Source organism: Nicotiana tomentosiformis, chromosome 1 (genome assembly GCF_000390325.3).
Source record: "Nicotiana tomentosiformis chromosome 1, ASM39032v3, whole genome shotgun sequence".
Classification (NCBI taxonomy): Eukaryota; Viridiplantae; Streptophyta; class Magnoliopsida; order Solanales; family Solanaceae; genus Nicotiana; species Nicotiana tomentosiformis.
The window spans coordinates 120,998,222-121,016,974 of NC_090812.1; positions in this window are offsets into that span (position 1 = coordinate 120,998,222).

Here is an 18,753-nt window from a genome sequence, read left to right on the forward strand (position 1 = left end):
CCACAAGCACGCCAAGTGCGAAAATACAGCCCTGGGGTGACGGATAAAGCCATATGCTACAAAACCCAAGCACAACTAAGGTGAGATAAATGACCTGCATCTCGAGAGCCATCCTACTCATATAACACCACAAGCTACACGGGACCACAACACATGTGCGGATAATCAAGTTATCTCACAACTCACATGGAACAATAGAGTATTACATGGAATAACTGACGACGGGAATAACATCCAATGCCCGAAGACTCCTCCATAAGCAACGCTATGCTGAATGAACACATCCGGCCTGATGTAGAGCATACATTCACATTAGACCCATCAATAGACCTCAAGCCGATTCTGATCATACCATACTGGGCCAATAACCCTTCAACGATCCACAATAACCTTTTCCATGACACATAAGAATAGCCGTCAAATCTGGAGCAAACTCACACAGTCCACAGCCCAAGGAATAGAATGCCTCTCAGGTGTAAACTCTCACATTTGCGATATTACTATAATTTTCATACTTGGTTTTAATCTTTTACAATCAAATGACTAACATGCCACACTTATACAATCTTCTCATGGGGCACGCTCCCACGACCTTCCGCATCACGTAGCAAAATTTGCACCTCCATACCACCAACCGTACTAATTCTGTAAGGAAAATCACAATCTGCAAATCAATACACAATGCCTCTTCCACAGAACACTTACTCTAAACATCTGAATTCTTCCCTACTCATCCGAGCTTGTGACATTCTTATTAACATCGAACCGCAACCTTGATCCTCAACTTCTAATTCCCATGTCGCTCACTGCACTTATCATGCCACTACACGAGAGTACAAGAATTCATCAAGTTATGGTGGTTGTCAAGTCCGCACATACAATCACCAACCACATGTATAACCTTGACACGCCGAACGAACTGATTATTGACTCAATCACGCTGATTCAAACCATTACCAACCAACCCCACTTCTATCAATTTAATCTTGACTTACCTTAGAAATAACAATAGCTCCATTCAAGAACATAACGAAACTCAATAACACTCCTCCCGAGTGACCCAATTCACAAGACCACATCATCTCAATACCCGTGAACCATTGCCTACCCTCCTCATGCACACAATAGCATCTCCAACTGGTACACACATTTGGAAAGACCTTCCGCAAATCCGAAACTGTTTCTCCCATTTTTCCAATACTGCCCTGCGGACCTGATGATAACATAGAAAATCCCCCAAGTATTATTCACACTCTGTTGCAAAATCCTGGTCTCCAGCCACATAACGAACTCATTAGAACCATTATTGAGAGTCACCCACCCTGACTTGGTCTCGAATATAAAACCAAACTCTAGTACGTTGTCGGCACATGAACACCCCCAAAGAAGAAATCGGATAAAATATTTTTCCTTGTATATCACATCCATAAGAAGTATAAACTCTGAGTCTTCCCAAAACCTGCACATGAATTGATAGGGCGAAATGTAGCACACATTCATCAAAGTTCTTTGCTCGAATTACCCCTGATATTTTCTTTTCTTAGTCATAAATGATCCATTAATGCACCGATAACCAGAAACTGCAAAAGCAGACAACCACGCGATCCAATCGTAGACAGTGGGCTCCCCCACTTAGCTTTAAGCTACCACTAAATAATGTAGAACCCACAAGGATTCCTCCTTCTCTATTACCGTAATCGCGCGCCATTAACTTGCCAAACATCCCGAATTATCAGCAACAGTCGCGTACTCGACCTTCTGCCGGGTAGTAAGTAGAATTATTCGTAGAAAGTCCATCAAAATCACGCAACCGCTAACCTACTCACAGGAGGTAACCCACCTATGGAAATTCCATACCGACATTTTCCGACGACACTACATTGGGTACAACTACCACAAATTCAGTAAACCCTCCTGAGCCTATGCTCCTCCACCAGCTGTACAAGTCTGTTCACTCCCCATCAAGTGAAAATCTGACAATACATTCCAAACTCGAAGTCACGTCGTATCCCATAACGATAATCAAGCTCTTACACCCCTAAACACTCCAAGCAAACTTCCTTCCATCATATTCAACCTTCCTCAGCACAGTAACCACCATTCCAAATGAAATCCGTAGACCTAGTCACTGTCTGCCATAATTCCCAAATCGCTCTAAACTTTTCTCAAGGCATGTGGCTATCCTACCACAGAATCCATATGTTACTCTGCCACTCCCACTTCGGTTAAACCATCTCCTTTAAGTAGCTTCTCGACCTCTGTTTTTTCATACTTGACCTGCTAGCAATTCAACCACCGCGAGACACCTCCTACCATGTCCTTCCTCATCCTTCGTTGCCCAATTGCTGCCTCAAATCAAAATCCATCTCTGTAACACCTGAACTGATAAATTGCTACCAACTCTAAACCTCCTCAAAGATCATATTTCTCGAGCCATCTGCATTAGAAACACCAATTCGATTCTGAACCGCTGCACACCGCTATATCTGACAACCGCTCCTCAGGCACCATTTCAAAATACCCTGCCCCGAAGGCAAATCAAAAAGACCATAACACCGGTGAACCTTAAATGCGCTAGAACACGGACGACGATACCACATCACAAATGAAAATTCCACCACGCTCGAAAATATCAATCCTCTTTACTCCATCAACCAAAGTCTGAACATCTATAGTCCGATTGCCTTTCCTCCGCTGGAATTAAATGTCGAACCTCTAAATCATGCACCGAGAAATCCTCCTTTCAATTCATTCACTGCCTCGACACATAAACGAACACCCCCACCATTACATCAATACTGTGCGTAACAACGCATGAACATCATAGCAATTTGTGAATAGCCTCAAAACCATCAGAAATACAGCTACCAAGCTGAAATGACAGAACATCCTTCCGCAAGGCGACGATAATAGCCTGCCTGAATACGCAGGGGAAAACACATCCTACACCATGTTTGTAGTACCAATACAACTCCTCGATGCCCAATTGATAACAAGCTCTCCATGTCACATAAGATTGAGTAGGAAGGAAATAAAGCATAAGCTTCAAAAGAATCAAATCGCACGATGATGAATCAGAAGGGAAGTGCTCCTAACAACCCCGTAGGCTCTCGAAGATAAGTACAGATATCTCCGTACCGATCCGCAAGACTATACTGGACTTGCTCAAGACTCGTGAGACCTAAGTGAACCTAACGCTCTGATACCAGGCTGTCACGATCCAAAATCCACTATAGGTCGTGATGGCGCCTAACGCCGTCGTCAGGCAAGCCAACAGTGACTGATCAACTTAATTACTCATTTTTTTATTACCTGAAATCATAATTCCCATTAATTAAATAGTATAAAATGAAGATTCTAGGGTGAAATGATAATAATTACGTACTACTATACTAAACATCCAGTAGGAACCCCAAAATCCAGTGTCATAAATGCATGAGCATCAACTAGCAAATATAATAAAATACATCATCTGTCTAGAATACGAGTTAGACAGGAAAATATAAATAACGCTGATGGAGACTCTGTATGATGCGGATCGTAATATAGAATGCAGCTCACCGTAAAGTCCCCGCAATAGCTGCGCCTCTGCGCCCAAGAGACCACCAGAAATGTAAACCAGCACAATAAGTGCAGAAGTGTAGTAGAGTACGTAAATCATCGCGTACCCAGTAAGTATCTAGCCTAACCCCGAAGAAATAGTGACGAGGGGTCGACATCGACACTTACTAGTGATCCAATAAAACATGTATAGTAAGAAGTAAACAAGTATGAGGAAGAGTAAATAAACGGTATAAACCAATATAAATACGAGGTACAATCCTCCTCGGAACGGTAAACTCAAGCTCTCAATTATCAGTTACCTCCTCAACCAGAGTATATGTATATAATGGACCTCACCAGATAGGGCGTCATAGTTCAAATCAGGAAAAACTCACAGATACACTAGCTTTTTGTCAAATATTATGTACGATTCCATAAGAATATTTTATAAAAATGCCGAAGCGTACGGCCCGATCCCATCATAATGTGTGCACTACCGAGGGTCGAACGACACGAACCATAGATACATCTATTATATTGCCGAGGCAAACTGCCCGCTCTCATGAGAGTGTGATACAAAATCCTGCCGATGCGAATGATCCGATCCCATAATAATGAGAGCAATGCCGAGGGTCGAATAACACGAACCATAGATGTATCTATTATACTACCGAGGCGAACGGCCCGATCCCATTAGAATAAGAAGTTTTAATGGGTCCTTGACCCCATTCACGAATAAACGTGTGAGTTATGAACTTTAAGGAAGATTTTCGATGAAAACGCACAACGCAGGAGAAATTCGTAAGGGGAGCACAATTATTCCGCTACTAAATCAAGTAGCGCGTCAAATCTCTACCATAGCAAGTCTAACACTCTACGCAAGTCTAGTTTCAAGTTGTAACGTAAAATAAAGGAATTTAATAAGCAAGGGGTAACTCAAATAGTATAGCCATAACATGGAGGGAACCTAAGTCTACCCGGACATAACATGAATCTAGCTACACACGGACTCTCGTCACCTCGTGCGTACGTAGCCCCCGCAATAAGTAGCACATATCAAATACATCACCTAGGGGTAGTTTCCCCCTCACAAGGTTAGACAGGAGGTTTACCTCGCTTCGAAGTTCCATAACCGGCCCCAACGCCTCTCTAACACCTCGAATCGATGGTCGTCATTCCAAAACTAATCAAACAATGTGCAAACCAATCAAAATATACTCTTATACCCATAATTAATCAATTTAAACAATTCCCAACTCCGCTCGAAAAGTTGATAAAGTCAATCCTCGGGCCCATTTGCCCGGATTCCAAAAATATTCGAAGATAAACATTACCCATAATAATACGAACTCAAATATTTGATTTATTCCCAATTCCATATCCAATTTCGTGGTCAAAATCCAAAAATACCAAATTCTAGGTTTTCTTCAAAATCCAACAATTTTTCATATATTTCCATGTTAAATCCTCATAGAATTCGTGTAATTAACTTAAAATATGCGGGAATTACTTACCTTGCAATAGATGATAAAAATCTCCCCTTGAAACTCTCTAAAAATTGCCCAAACCAAGTGAGAAATGAGTGAAATGAGTAAAAATCCCGACTTAAAACAATCTGCCCAGGCCCGTCCTTCATCGCGATCACGGGAATACCTTCGTGATCGCGATCACAAAGGCTAAAAATACTGCCTCCCAAAATTCCTCTTCGCGTTCGCGGTCATAGAGCCGTGCTCGCGAAGGTTAAACACTTCCAGGCCCCCAACTCTCTTCCTTCTTAGCGTTCGCGACCACTGTGTCGCGTTCGCGTATGCATGCTCCAACCATCTTCCGCGTTCGTGACCCATGTGTCGCGTTCGCGTAGAACAAAAATCCCTCAGCCCAAAATTCTTCTTCGCGAACGCGTGAGACCCTTTGCGTTCGCGAAGAACAACACCAGCACCAACAGTTGCAAAACAGGGAAAAATTGTCTGAAACCACTCTGAATCACACCTGAGGCCCCCGAGACCCTGTCCAATCACACCAACTAGTTCTATAACATGAAACGAACCTGCTCGAGGCCTCAAATCACACCAAATAACATCAAAACTACAAATCGACGATCGAAATCTTTCTTTTAAACTTCAACATTCATACTTCGACGACCGCGTCCGAATCATACTTAAACATCCCAGAATGATGCCAAATTTTGCGTACAAGTCACAAATCACGATACGAACCTATTCCAAGGCTCGGAACCTCAAACAGACATCAATAACACCAAATTCCACTTCAAATCAAACTTAAGAAATTCTTAAACTTTAAAAAATATTAACTTTCCATAATAAGCGCTGAAATGCTCCTGGGCGGCCCGATACTCAACCCGAACATACGCCCAAGTTCGAAATCATCATACGAACCTATTGGAACCTTCAAATCTCGATTCCGAGGTCGTTTACTCAAAAATCAAATCTTGGTCAATTCTTCCAACTTAAAGCTTCCGAAATTAGAATTTTCCATCCGAATCAACTCTGAACTTCCCGAAATTCAATTCCAATCACACACAAGTCATAATACCTAAAGTGAAGCTACTCAAGGCCTCAAACTGCCGAGCGACGCGCTAGAGCTCAAAATGACTGGTCGGGTCGTTACACCAAGCGCCCCGGCAAGTCACATAACCACAAAATAAAATAAAGGGAGCAAAATTAGGGGATCGAGGCTAATACACTCAAAACAACCGGCCAGGTCGTTACAGATATCTTATCGGGTAGTTAGCGGATTAGTACATTTACAAGCCGATAACCGATAAGCTAATCCGTTAAGCAAAACTATCCGCCCAATAAGCAATCATATCTTTAGTGGGTCTTTCCTGATCTTTCTTATTAAATCTTTCGATAAATTTAAAGGACCGAAATTATTCAAGTGTACGTTTAAGAATTACCTTAAATATTATTATTTTCTCTCAACCTTTGAAAATGCTTTCTAGAAGCTATGTGAGTATTTTTTTTTTGTTCAGAAAGGTCCTTCAATGTATTTTTATGAGAAGGTTTCATTTAGGAAACTCTGGAAAATGTGCAACATGTTAAGTACCAAGTTAACTGAGAAGTTTGCATCCCAGACCCAATAATTAGAAATGCCATCTAGTTTTCCATTTTTATTGTTGATTGTTTATCTTATTCCGAAGAATATACGTATGTAATTTTTTAGGCATACTATTGCCTGATTCTCGAAAGCTTCAAATTCTATCTGAAGAGATTCATTTTCTTGTTATTTTGTTTTCAACTCAAAATAAATTTCTTAGACAAGGTTTCTGAACCATAAACCTCTTAATCAAGGAATATTCATGTAATCTGTGATGCATAATTTACTTCGAATCATTTTGTTTTATTCCAGAGAAATTCACTTTTGTTTCCTTGGTAGTTCTATTTAGGGGAAATACATGAGTTGCCCCTTAAATAAATCTGAAAAAGTTACTTAACTATCTATATCTATATTATTATATATTATTATAAAAGTATGAATACAATGTCGGTTTACAAAAATAACTTTATAATATTAAGCACAATAACTCATAATAAAAGAACATAACCGGAATTTTAAATATTAGCCTTATAATCCTATTGGTTTTAGGACATAATACTACACGTTAGAAATCCTACATTCATCTTTAAGAATCCTATTAGTATAATTACATTTGGGCTGTCTAATTCATATAAAATTAAACAAGTAAATATCTTTAGTCATGTAATCCTATTACTTTTAGGATATACTTCTTAAAAATTCCTATTACCAATTTAATTTGAAAATGTATTATAATGTCCTATTACTAATTTAATTTGAGAATGTATTGTATTATAAATCCATTTAGGAAAATGAGAGTCTATATTATTATAAAAGCATAAATACAACATTAATATATCAAAATAGCCCTAAAATATTAAACGGAAGAACTCATATGGAAAGGACATAACTGCAATAACCTATTGTTTGGAATACAATACCTTCTATGCTAATTTTTAATATTTAATATTTTAAAATTAAAAATTTATTTATTAAATTCTTATTAAAAATATGTAGGAAGGTTTAATAAAATTAATTTTCATAAGAATCCTCCGTATTGGCAAAATATTATCACTACATAATGTTCAATATGAAAAAAATAAAAGTAATATTAAATGAAATACATAAAAAGTTGAAATTGAGAAAGAAAAATACCCCCAAGATAATATATTTTTATATTATATTTGAACTATTTTCCTACTCAAATAATATTTTTTTATCAATTTTTCGTGTAATATTGAAAAATACCCAATTATTAAACAACAATTAAGAAAATATTTAAGAATATAAATATGTGAGAAAGAGAAAAATGGTTGGTAAGAGTCAATACCACTAATGATTCTACAAACATAAAGATCTAAATGTGAAATGTCATATCAATCTTTTACTCTTTGAAAATAAAATTTATGGTGGATAAAATTATAATTAAGATTAAATATTCAAAATAAAAGATGAACTAATATTAATATCTGCATCAACATAGAATAAATTATTTTATATGTTAAAACTAAATAATTAAATCTTTTAATTAATTATTTAGCAAGAGATCCCAATTCAATTATTTTTTAAATTCATCATATGAATAAAATTCTTATTCAAGTTAGAAAAAAATCTTAGGGTACATAAATTTTTTCCATAAAAAGAACGTTAGAACACAAAGTAAAACGGTTAGTATATTATTAAAAATCAAAATGCTATACAAGTGTCCGAGAAAAACAATCAAAGCTAAATCTAAACAAGAACAAGTTTTTAATACTATATTATAAAGAGTAGACTCTGGTATAACGGGATTATTCTTTATAGATTCCTCCGGCGGAATCGAAATAATATTTCTATGTCATGCATTACTTGCAAATATCATATCAAGAGGCATGACCCTATTAGCAATAATAGCAAGTGGTGTACTAATAATAATTTTATTGTGAGACCACCCACTTTAGATTTGATATACTTTTTCAAACAACTTAAATAACCATCACAAATATATCAAAGCAGAGCAATGGTGCTATATTTATAAGGAAAGCAAAATTGATAATATGGGATGAAGCACTTATTGCTAAGTATCAAACGATCGAAATAATTGCCCGGAGTTCTAGAGATATATTGAATATTAATGAACCGTTTGGTGAAAAACTAATGGTTTGGGAGGTGATTTCTGTCAAGTACTACCAGTCGTTACAAAATCGACAAAAGCAGAGATTGTAAAAGCTAGCTTGCCAAAGTTATACTTCTGGCCTCAAACGAAAAAGATTCAAGTGACAAGAAATATAAAGTAAGAACATATCCAGTACTCAGTGTCTTTTTGCTTCGTATCGAAAACAAAGAAGAGCATCCAATAAAAGATGATTTGGTTCTTCCTGAACACTTGGTTATCAATCTCAATGGTAATAGTAGTGCATTTAATAAGAGAAATATTTCTATCATTAGATTAAAACGTAATTTGTGTAAATCGCATGATAGAATTAAAAAGATATCTTAGCTAGCAGAAATGAATATATTGATCAATTAAATAAAAGGTTGATTGCAAAATTTTATAGTAAAAACAAAATATTTTTCAGCTTTTGACTCAGCAAAAAATGATACAAATAATTACTACCAAGAAGAATAATTAAATACTTTAATACCAAATGCCTTCTGCTTTACATGTTTGTTGTCAAGTATGTTAGTGTCACCGTATATATAATAGACTAAGTTAAAACTGATCTTCCATTGTATATAGGTTAATTTTGAAGAAAAATATGCCCGTCATGCTACTGAAAAACTTAGATACGCCGAATAGCTTATGTAATAGCACACAGATGGTATATAGAAGTTTTGACAATAACGTCATACATGCAAAAATTATGATACTGGTTAATGTACTTCTAAGTATATTCTTATCCCTGAATTCAACTTTCGTCTTCCGAAACTAAGGAATATCCTTTTAAATTTGTGTGAAAATAAGTTTTAGTATGTTTATGTTTTGCAAATATAATAAATAAAGCATAAGGACAAACATCCTAAATATTGGACTATATTTACCGCAATATATTTTCTTGCACGAACAACTGTATGTTGCACTTTCAAGAGGGATACTAAGATCGACAACAAGAGTTCTGGTTAAGGCAGAGCAACCAACGCATTAAGAGGAAACATATACAAAAAAATATTGTCCACAAAGAAGTGTTCGTTAAGATACCATCACAGTAAATACTTTTAAACTATAATATATATTCGTTAAGATACCATCACAGTAAATACTTTTAAACTATAATATATAATTATCTAACTAACATGACAAAATTGATCATTTGTGTAAGTTTTGATGATGTCCTTTTATTTTAAATTCATGTAATGTAATAATATTTTTTTTGACATTTAGATGATTGTTTTATTATTATGCATAAAATTTCTCTCATTAATTAAATTTATTGTTTATTCATATAAATAAATATTTAAATCATTATGTGTCATTATTAACGTGCAACGCACGTTCATAGATACTAGTACTATATTAAAAGTACGAAACTCCTTAACGAAATGTCGTTCATATTTTTTACCCTTTAAAAATAGATTTTATATTGGATAAAATTATAATTTAAGTTATATTCCTAATATTTAGGATTTTGAGATCAACTAAAATTTTATTTATTAAATTATTAATATGTAAGAAATTTTAATATTTAGGACTTTAAAATCTATTAAATTTTTTACCTTATATAAATATGTTTCTTGAATTTCAGTACCATATTTTTAGTTGTAGGACGTCCAAATAATTTACTACAAAATTGTTATTTTTTAATTATCACTACATCTTCTTGTTAAAGTTTCTACACTAGCTTCTTTACGGAGTATTCAATTCTGTGCCTGTGCATAGTAATTTCTTATTTCAATATATCTTCAAATCTGAGGGTAATTGTGCTCTGTCTGTTTCGACTTTCAATTTGCGGCTTATCTCTTTCTGGTGATATCTAGGGAAGTTAGCAAGCTGGCTTTGGTCATGGCAATTAGTTTATTAGTTGATTGTGTGGTAGAAAGAAGTTTAAAGCTAATCATTATATTGTTATTACTAGCTAAGGTAGGGTTTGTATAAACATTCAAAGTACTGTTGAACACAAGGCAAATGTGGGGGAACTGCTAATTTAATTTGTTTCAACTTTTAAATTTTTTCATTTGGCAATTATACCTAATACCTAACTAAATAACTTAATTGTCCATCTTAATTGATTCCTACGTATCTAACTATGAAGAATCATAATTTACATGGTTATTAAGACAAAAGCAATATCCATAAGATATTCTAAGTTCAAATTACTATTAACTTTTTATTGTATACCTGTCACGACCCAAAATCCCACCAAATATCGTGATGACACCTAACCCCCAAAACTAGGTAAGCCAACACGCAATAAGGATTTCAAGGCAACAAAACAAAATATAATATGTTTGAATAACATAAATAGCATAATTACGCTCCAACAATAGCTCATACAATAATACATAATACCGAACTCCTAAAATTTGGTAGTACAGAGTCATGAGCCCTAAAAACTGAATACAATAAGATATGAAACTATAACAACAATATGAAAAAGGGGAAAGGGACTCCAAGGTCCGTTGCTGCTATCAACAAACGTGCTCACTCCCGAGGTCCGTTGCTGCTAACACATGGATCTGCACAAAATATGCAGAAGAGTAATATGAGCATGGGACAACGTATACTCAGTAAGTATTAAGACTAACCTTGGTAAAGTAGTGACGAGGTTCAAGTCAAGTGATACTAATCAAAGAACCCGTGCAACATATACAATAACTTGCAACAAGAATATAACGAGATGCAATCATCAACTCGACAAATCAAGAGATATCAACTCAACACAGGTAAATCAATCTTGATAATCGAATCATCAACAAATAACATAGGCATAAAGTATCATATTTGAACTCAACATAGAAGCATATAAAAATGCATAACAAGGCATAAATGATTCACTTTTATGGCCAAGCTTCCACCCTTACACTCCACTCATCATCACCCACCTCCACCTAAGAATCAATCAACATCACTTAAATTACCATAATCTGCATGTACGCTATCAAGAGAGAAACATGAGAGAGTAACCCTAGCGGGATGGATCAATATTCATACATTGCACGGTAAACATCTCGTGCCATAACAGTAACGATGACATTATAATTGTACAACAAAGACCTCGTGCCACAACAATAACAATATCATCATAACCGCATGACAAAGACCTTGTGCCACAACAATAATATCATCATAACCGCACGACAAAGACCTTATGCCACAACATCGTCATACCACAATATCCGCACGGAAGAGACCCCATACCAATACTAAATCAATCCGCTCAATATGTTTATATGTGCCAAAATTATAACACCCAAGATAACAATTTATCATCAAAGAGATATATGCTCACAATTCATCAATAAGGTACACAAGAACATGATTATTGTCACACCCTAACCCTGGGAGGTGCGACCAACACATGACGCCCGAAGGCCCGTGCGAACTGACGTCCATTCTTATCCTTTCTTAATCATAAAATATGGGCCAACAAGGCCTCCAAGTACCAATACCTGAGTTAAAATAAAAACGAGTACAAATGACTTGCAAAAGAAACACTGATATTTTATACATATTCATAATTGTAGCCAACAAGGTTATAACCCACTCTTTTACATACAACCATACTCTAGTATGCAAGCCTTTAAGAGTATCAAAAGAGATGTACATATACACAACTTGGTCGGGACAGGGCCCCATCGTACCTAATATGACTAGAACATATTCTGCAGTAACTAATGACGTCTGAACAACTACTCCGAAGAAGTGGAGTGCAACAACCGGCCACTGAAATTGGGCGTCCTATTAGGGAGGGACTTCACCGGATCTATCTGTACCTGTGAGCATGAATACAGTGCCCAAGAGAAAACGGCGTCAGTACGGAAAAATGTACTGAGTATGTAAGACTAAGAAAGTATGTAAAATCAGTGACATAACGTAAAAGATATAAATACTTGATTCCAACCTGAATACCGAAAATAAGCCACTTGGGGCATAAACTGTAGAAACTACATGCTTAAAAATATGCAAGCTTTATAACGGGTTAAGCCACTCATGGAGATTATGCACTAAATTTAATATAATATTATTTAGCCCTTCTGCGGGGCATATTACTTCATATCATACCCGGACTCGCAGAGGAATCGGTAAAATTTATTCCTTTCATCACATTGTACTCGGCCTCAGGAGGTCCCGGTTGTACCCGACCTCAAGAGATCTCGGTCGTACCCGGCCACATGAGGGCTCGGTAGTGTCTTTTATCACATCATTCCGTACCCGGTCTCATAGAGCGCATGGTTGTACCCGTCTACACAAGGGCTCGGTCGTATTCGGCCACACAAGGGCTCAGTAGTATATCACATTGTGTCTCTTTATATCCAACTGATTAGTAGTTTTACAATAGGTGTCATATCCGGTCATCTATAGCATGGCTCGGTAAAGTATAATAGATACATATACATATGAGTGCAATGCAGAGTCAATTTCATGATATATTAAATTTTAAATCAGGATACCAGCTGGGAATATTTTAGATTCTGTAAGAAATGCTATCGACAAGAATGTACAAGAATAGGGGCAACGTCACCGGGAGGGACTCAGAACAACCAAATCCTTACAATACAAGAATCCTTTAAAAGAAGAGAGAGAGAGAGAGACTTACACTAAATCATGCCAAGGAAGAAAATTGCCTTACATACCTTCTTGCAGAACTAGCTACGCTTCTATGATGGTTACTCTGCTTCTAACAAATCTCCAGAATCAATATAGTAAGATAGTGGATGATATAGTGATGCTTCAAAGCTTCTTCACGCAAAATCCTACTAGAATCGCCATCTGATTCAGTCTAGTTTATCTTAGAAACTCTAAAGGAGATTTGAGAGTGTTTTTAGGTGCGTTATAGTGGGTGATACTCCTAAATATTGAAAGAGAATGAAGCTTACTGCCTTTATATACATGTACCAAGCATAGAAAATTCCGCCGCTCCATATGAAAAATGGGTCGCCCCACCCCGGTCATCGCTCCCGGTGGGACAGCTGGCGTAAGCCAAATAAAATATGTAGATCCCCCTTTTGGCCTCTCTGTCCCCATACGTCTCTGTCAGAACCCCCACTATCAATCTTGGACTTTATGCGTGGGGGAAAGGTGTGGTGTATAACAATTATGCTCAAGATGTAAAACATCACTATAGCTAAATCAACATAGCAATAATTCTACAAATGCACATCATGAATAATTAGGAGATAATAATACTAAACACAATCTCTAGCATTAAAGAATAAGCTCACGTAGTCATACAAAGGATTACACAAGTATCATAGAGAGCACACAATCAAATTAAGGCATAATAGAAGCCTAAAGTCTAATCCGGTCATATTTCATACATAGCACCTGCATATACGCTCGTCACCTCGCATATACATTGATTTACATATATCACAATTAGACAAATAAAGTCTAGTCCTAAGGGTTATTCCTTCACACAAGATTATGCAAGATACTTACCTTGACAAGTTCAAATCAACTTTCTATAATAGCCTTTCCCTTAGTAACCACCTCCGACCGGCTTGGATCTTGCCAAAAATAACTCAATAACGTCAAATAAAGTTATAAGAACTAATTCCAAACAATAAAGTTGCAATCTTTATTCAATTCTCAAAAGGCCAGCAAAATTCAACCCATCCCACATGGTCAAAACCCAAGTCAAGGGATAGACCCCGACTACCCATAAACTCAAGAGTCCAAATATGTATTTAGATTACAAAATCAAATCCAAATCATAGCTCAAAAATCCAAATTTCACTCTCTTAAATTGTAGAAAAAAGCCCAAATTTCCTTCAAAATTCTACGTTTTGGGTGCTAATAATCAATATAGATTCTTGAAACAATACCAAAAAATGTGTAGAAATTACATACCCTAAAGCCTTGTGTGAAAATTTCCAAGCCAAAATCGCCTCTCCCAAGTCTAGGGTTCAAAATATGAGAAAATAAGCTAAAAATCCCGAAATTCCTCTTATAACCTAGTTGCAGGTGTCTCATTCGCAACCAGGGATTCGCAAATGTGATACTCACAAAAGCGATATTGGGCTTGCAAATGCAAACTGAGCCCCTAAGCAGCAGATATCGCAAATGCGACCAGGAACCTCACAAATGCGACCAACTCTCGCAAATGCGGAACTTCAATCGCAAAAGCGACAGCCGCAAATGCGAAGCTGGCCTCCCTAGATCCATATCACAAATGCGAGCTGAAGTCCGCTAATACGAACCTCGCATTTGCGAGTGTTGACGGCCAATTTTGACCCTCTCTTTTAAAATTAATTTATTTATACTTAATAATTTACAATAAATATTTTGAAAATATTTTAAATCCATAATACTTATTTTACCAAATTAAATTAAGTATTAATAATGTTGAAATTGATTATTTAGTATTATGTAATTATAAATATATCATACTTACAAATTTAAGATTATTTAAGTAACTTTTATATACATCACATAGGATTTATAATTAATTTAATTAATTTCTAGCTAATTAGACTACTATATTAATAATTCAAAATTAGTGTCATAATTTAGAAGATAAAGTATTTTACAAATAATTAATTGCAATAATTAGTAGTATATTTGATAACTATAATTTTTACTACATTTTATTGAAAATAATTAAGTTTATTTAAATTAATTTCAAAGGGATTAAAAGGCTAAAAGGCTATAATTGTAATTCTTTAATTAAACATAAAATGTCTGTTATTTAAATTAATCTTAGCCCAATAACCAAGCCCAATCCGGAATTGACCCAGTCCAAACACCCCATTCCCTTCTAACTTGGCAATCCATGACTTCATCTTCGCACCAATTAGATCACGCCACATCACCCATCTCAATCACTCGCACAACAAACACAACTGAACTAGGTCGTCCGTCCTTAGAACAACGGCCTACGATTTTGTTTCCATTTTCTCTTTAATTTAAAAACATTCAGCAGATTTAATCATAGCCGTTGGATCACAAGAATCCAACGGCCACCAAAAGTCCTTACTAAAACTTTTAAACCCGGATCTCTTCTCCTAACATTAACCCTTAGAGATGGCTACCCAAGTCCCCAACTCCAAAATCATTCTCACCACGACCCAACCACCCCGTTTCCCTTTTCCTCCATATTCTCTCAGACCTGCAACCACATAAATCCTCAAGACCTTGCACAAATCCGTACAAGGTCAACAAATCTAACCACGAAATCATATCCTCTGTCCCTGCTAGCCGCGATTCTCACTCAAATCTTTCCTCTTTCGTGGTTATAATTCAAAATCCCAAATCAAAACCTTAGGTCTAAAACGATGACTGGGGACTTCATCCGCTTTGGCTCTGTGCTTTCAAATCAAAGCAGGCATGGAGATATTAGCTGGCTTCATCATTGTTATTCGACGTCCGGAGGTCAAATTCAATGACCTCTAGACATTAGGGTTCCGACCGATGGTTTTTCATGCTTTAACGGTCTATCTCTCATTTTCTTCATGCCCAGGTAATTTCTATGATATTTTCGCTGTGTTTTTTCTGATTTTACCCGATTATGCTCACATTATCAACTCATCGTCATCTTCCACTCACTATTTTGAATATACTGGAGCCCTAAGCATTGAAGGCACTATAAATACGAGCCTTAATGGCTCTCACCTAATAACAACTAACAATCTGAAGAAATTAATATACAATACAGCTGTGTTTAGAATCCTTTCGATTGAGGCTAGGTTCTCACTTGATTTCTGACTCCTCCCTCTCTCTCTGGTTCTGAGTTGCTCACTATTTAAAGTCTGATTCTTGGTTTCCTAAACGGATAAACGAATCCTTTGTTTGGTTTTCTGCTCAGAGAAAGGTCAGTGCACATCGACCTTTCCTCTCTTTAATTATTTCAAGATTAAAGTCATGTTTCTCTTTGTTGATTATTCTGTTTATAGTGTGTTAAATTTGGTCATTATGCTTTGATATTATATGTATGAATTTACTGACCTCTAAAGAATCTGAAATTAATTCAATCGATTATCCGTGTAAACTTAATGAATGCTTTTCTAAGTTAAGTGAATTTATGTGCTGCTGAACTATTATAGATGACGAAGAACTTCATGTGATCTTCTGAACATATCCTGATTTTAGATTTCAAGATATTTTTGTTAAGGCTTTCATGTTTGCTCCACTGTTCTTTCCTTGATACTCCATGTTGATCTATATCATGTAGTTGAATCACTTGTTTTGATAAGACTAAGACTATGGTGATTATAGATACTTAAGGATAATTACAAAGTTGTCATTATGATTAGAGTATGTCAATTCAATTTATCTTCTTTCTTCAAATGTTCTGTTACGCGGCGCCTTCCTGAAGTTCCTTGGAAGGGCGATATAAGGCTAAGAAACCGATGTCAGTGCGGTTGCTATGTGCCAACTGAGGTCATCGCCGTACGCTAGACTAGATTATCAGTGCCGTACGGGAAAACCAATGTCGTGAGCAATTGAGCAGCGAAAAATGAGCAATTGATGATGAAAGCTGATGATTGTATTGATGATGATGAAAGCTATTACAAGATGCAATGCGGTGTCGGGGGGGAGAGACACCAGTATAGAGAATTGTTTGAATGCTTTGGTCCCCCTTAATAATGCTTAAAAAAAATAAATCAAAGTTACATGAGTTGACTTAAGAAAGCTGTAGAAGCACACTGAAAATGAATAAAGTAAAACTACTCTATAATTACAATGAAAAAGACTTAGTCTTCTATGGAAGCAAGTCCGATGGCAGCAACTTTGTCTTGAGCATCAGGGTCTGTGCGCGCATTGCTGTTGGCGCACGCGACACTATTTGGATCTGCCAGCGGCTGGGAGCTGGTGCTTGGCATTGGGTCTGCGCGCGGGGCACTATCTGTGCATGCGGCGCTATTGGCCACATGATGGTTTGTGCATGCGACATTGTTGGTGAGCGCGGCACTGATGGCATCCGCCAGCCGCTGGGCGCTGGCATTGATTATCGGTGGGGCGACAGAGGCGCATGCACGCTTGTCACTTGGCGCTGCCGAGACCACGGGGCCGACCATGGCGCTAGGAGTTGGGAGGCTTGCCGGGACGCCACGGGTCGCGTCCAAGGGGTCATGGGTCGATGATGGAAAGCAGCCCATGACATTCTCCCCTACCTGAGTTGGCGACGTCCTCGGAGCCTTACCTGCCGGATGATGATGATTGGTCAGGCTCTTGTTGGTTGGGAGGTCTGTTCCCCTCGGTGTTGTGAGATGTCTTTCTGAATGATCTTTCATGCATTTCTGAAATGACCTAAGGCAGCTTACATGGAAGACTGGATGGATTTTCCATCAGGCTGGTGTGTTCAGCTGGTATGTGGATTTCCCGATGCGCCTTTCAATGGAAAAAGGCCCGATGTAGCTTTGCAATAGGCAAGGATCTTGGGTCCTCTTTGCAAATAAGTTCCGCCTCGGGGTTCTTACCATCACTTTGTCCCCTGCTTGATGTTGGGCAAAGCAAAGGTTTTGTTCGGCATACCTCGTTGCCCTCTCTTGGGCATTGACAAGATAGCTCCGTACTATCTTCAAAGTTTGCTCCCATTCTGTTGAGAAACTGGCAACTCGATGAGATGATGGCACGCTTGGTGCATTCATATTTTGTGGGAGTAGCGGTTGTTGTCCGGTAATAATTTCAAAAGCGCTTTTGTTTGTATGGGCGCACTTTTGTGAATTGAAACACAGCTGAACAGCATCCAGAAGCTTCACCCAATGTGTTTGTGATCCAGTTGCAAATTGGCGGAGATATTCCTCCAGAATGTCATTGAACCGGTCTGTTTGATCATATGTTTGCTGATGATGATGGTTTGAGTTGTAACTCAATTTGGATCCGAGGCAACTGAAGAGTTGGGTCCAAAATTTGCTAGTGAAGCATGGGTCGCAGTCACTAATGATGTTGCTGGGCATACCCCAATGTTTGACAACCTGAGAGAAGAAGAGTCGAGTTGTATCTTCTGCCGATATGTTCTGTGGGGCTGCGATGAAGGTAGCATACTTGGAAAATTGGTCTACTACCACCGTGATGGTTGCATGATTTCCGACCTT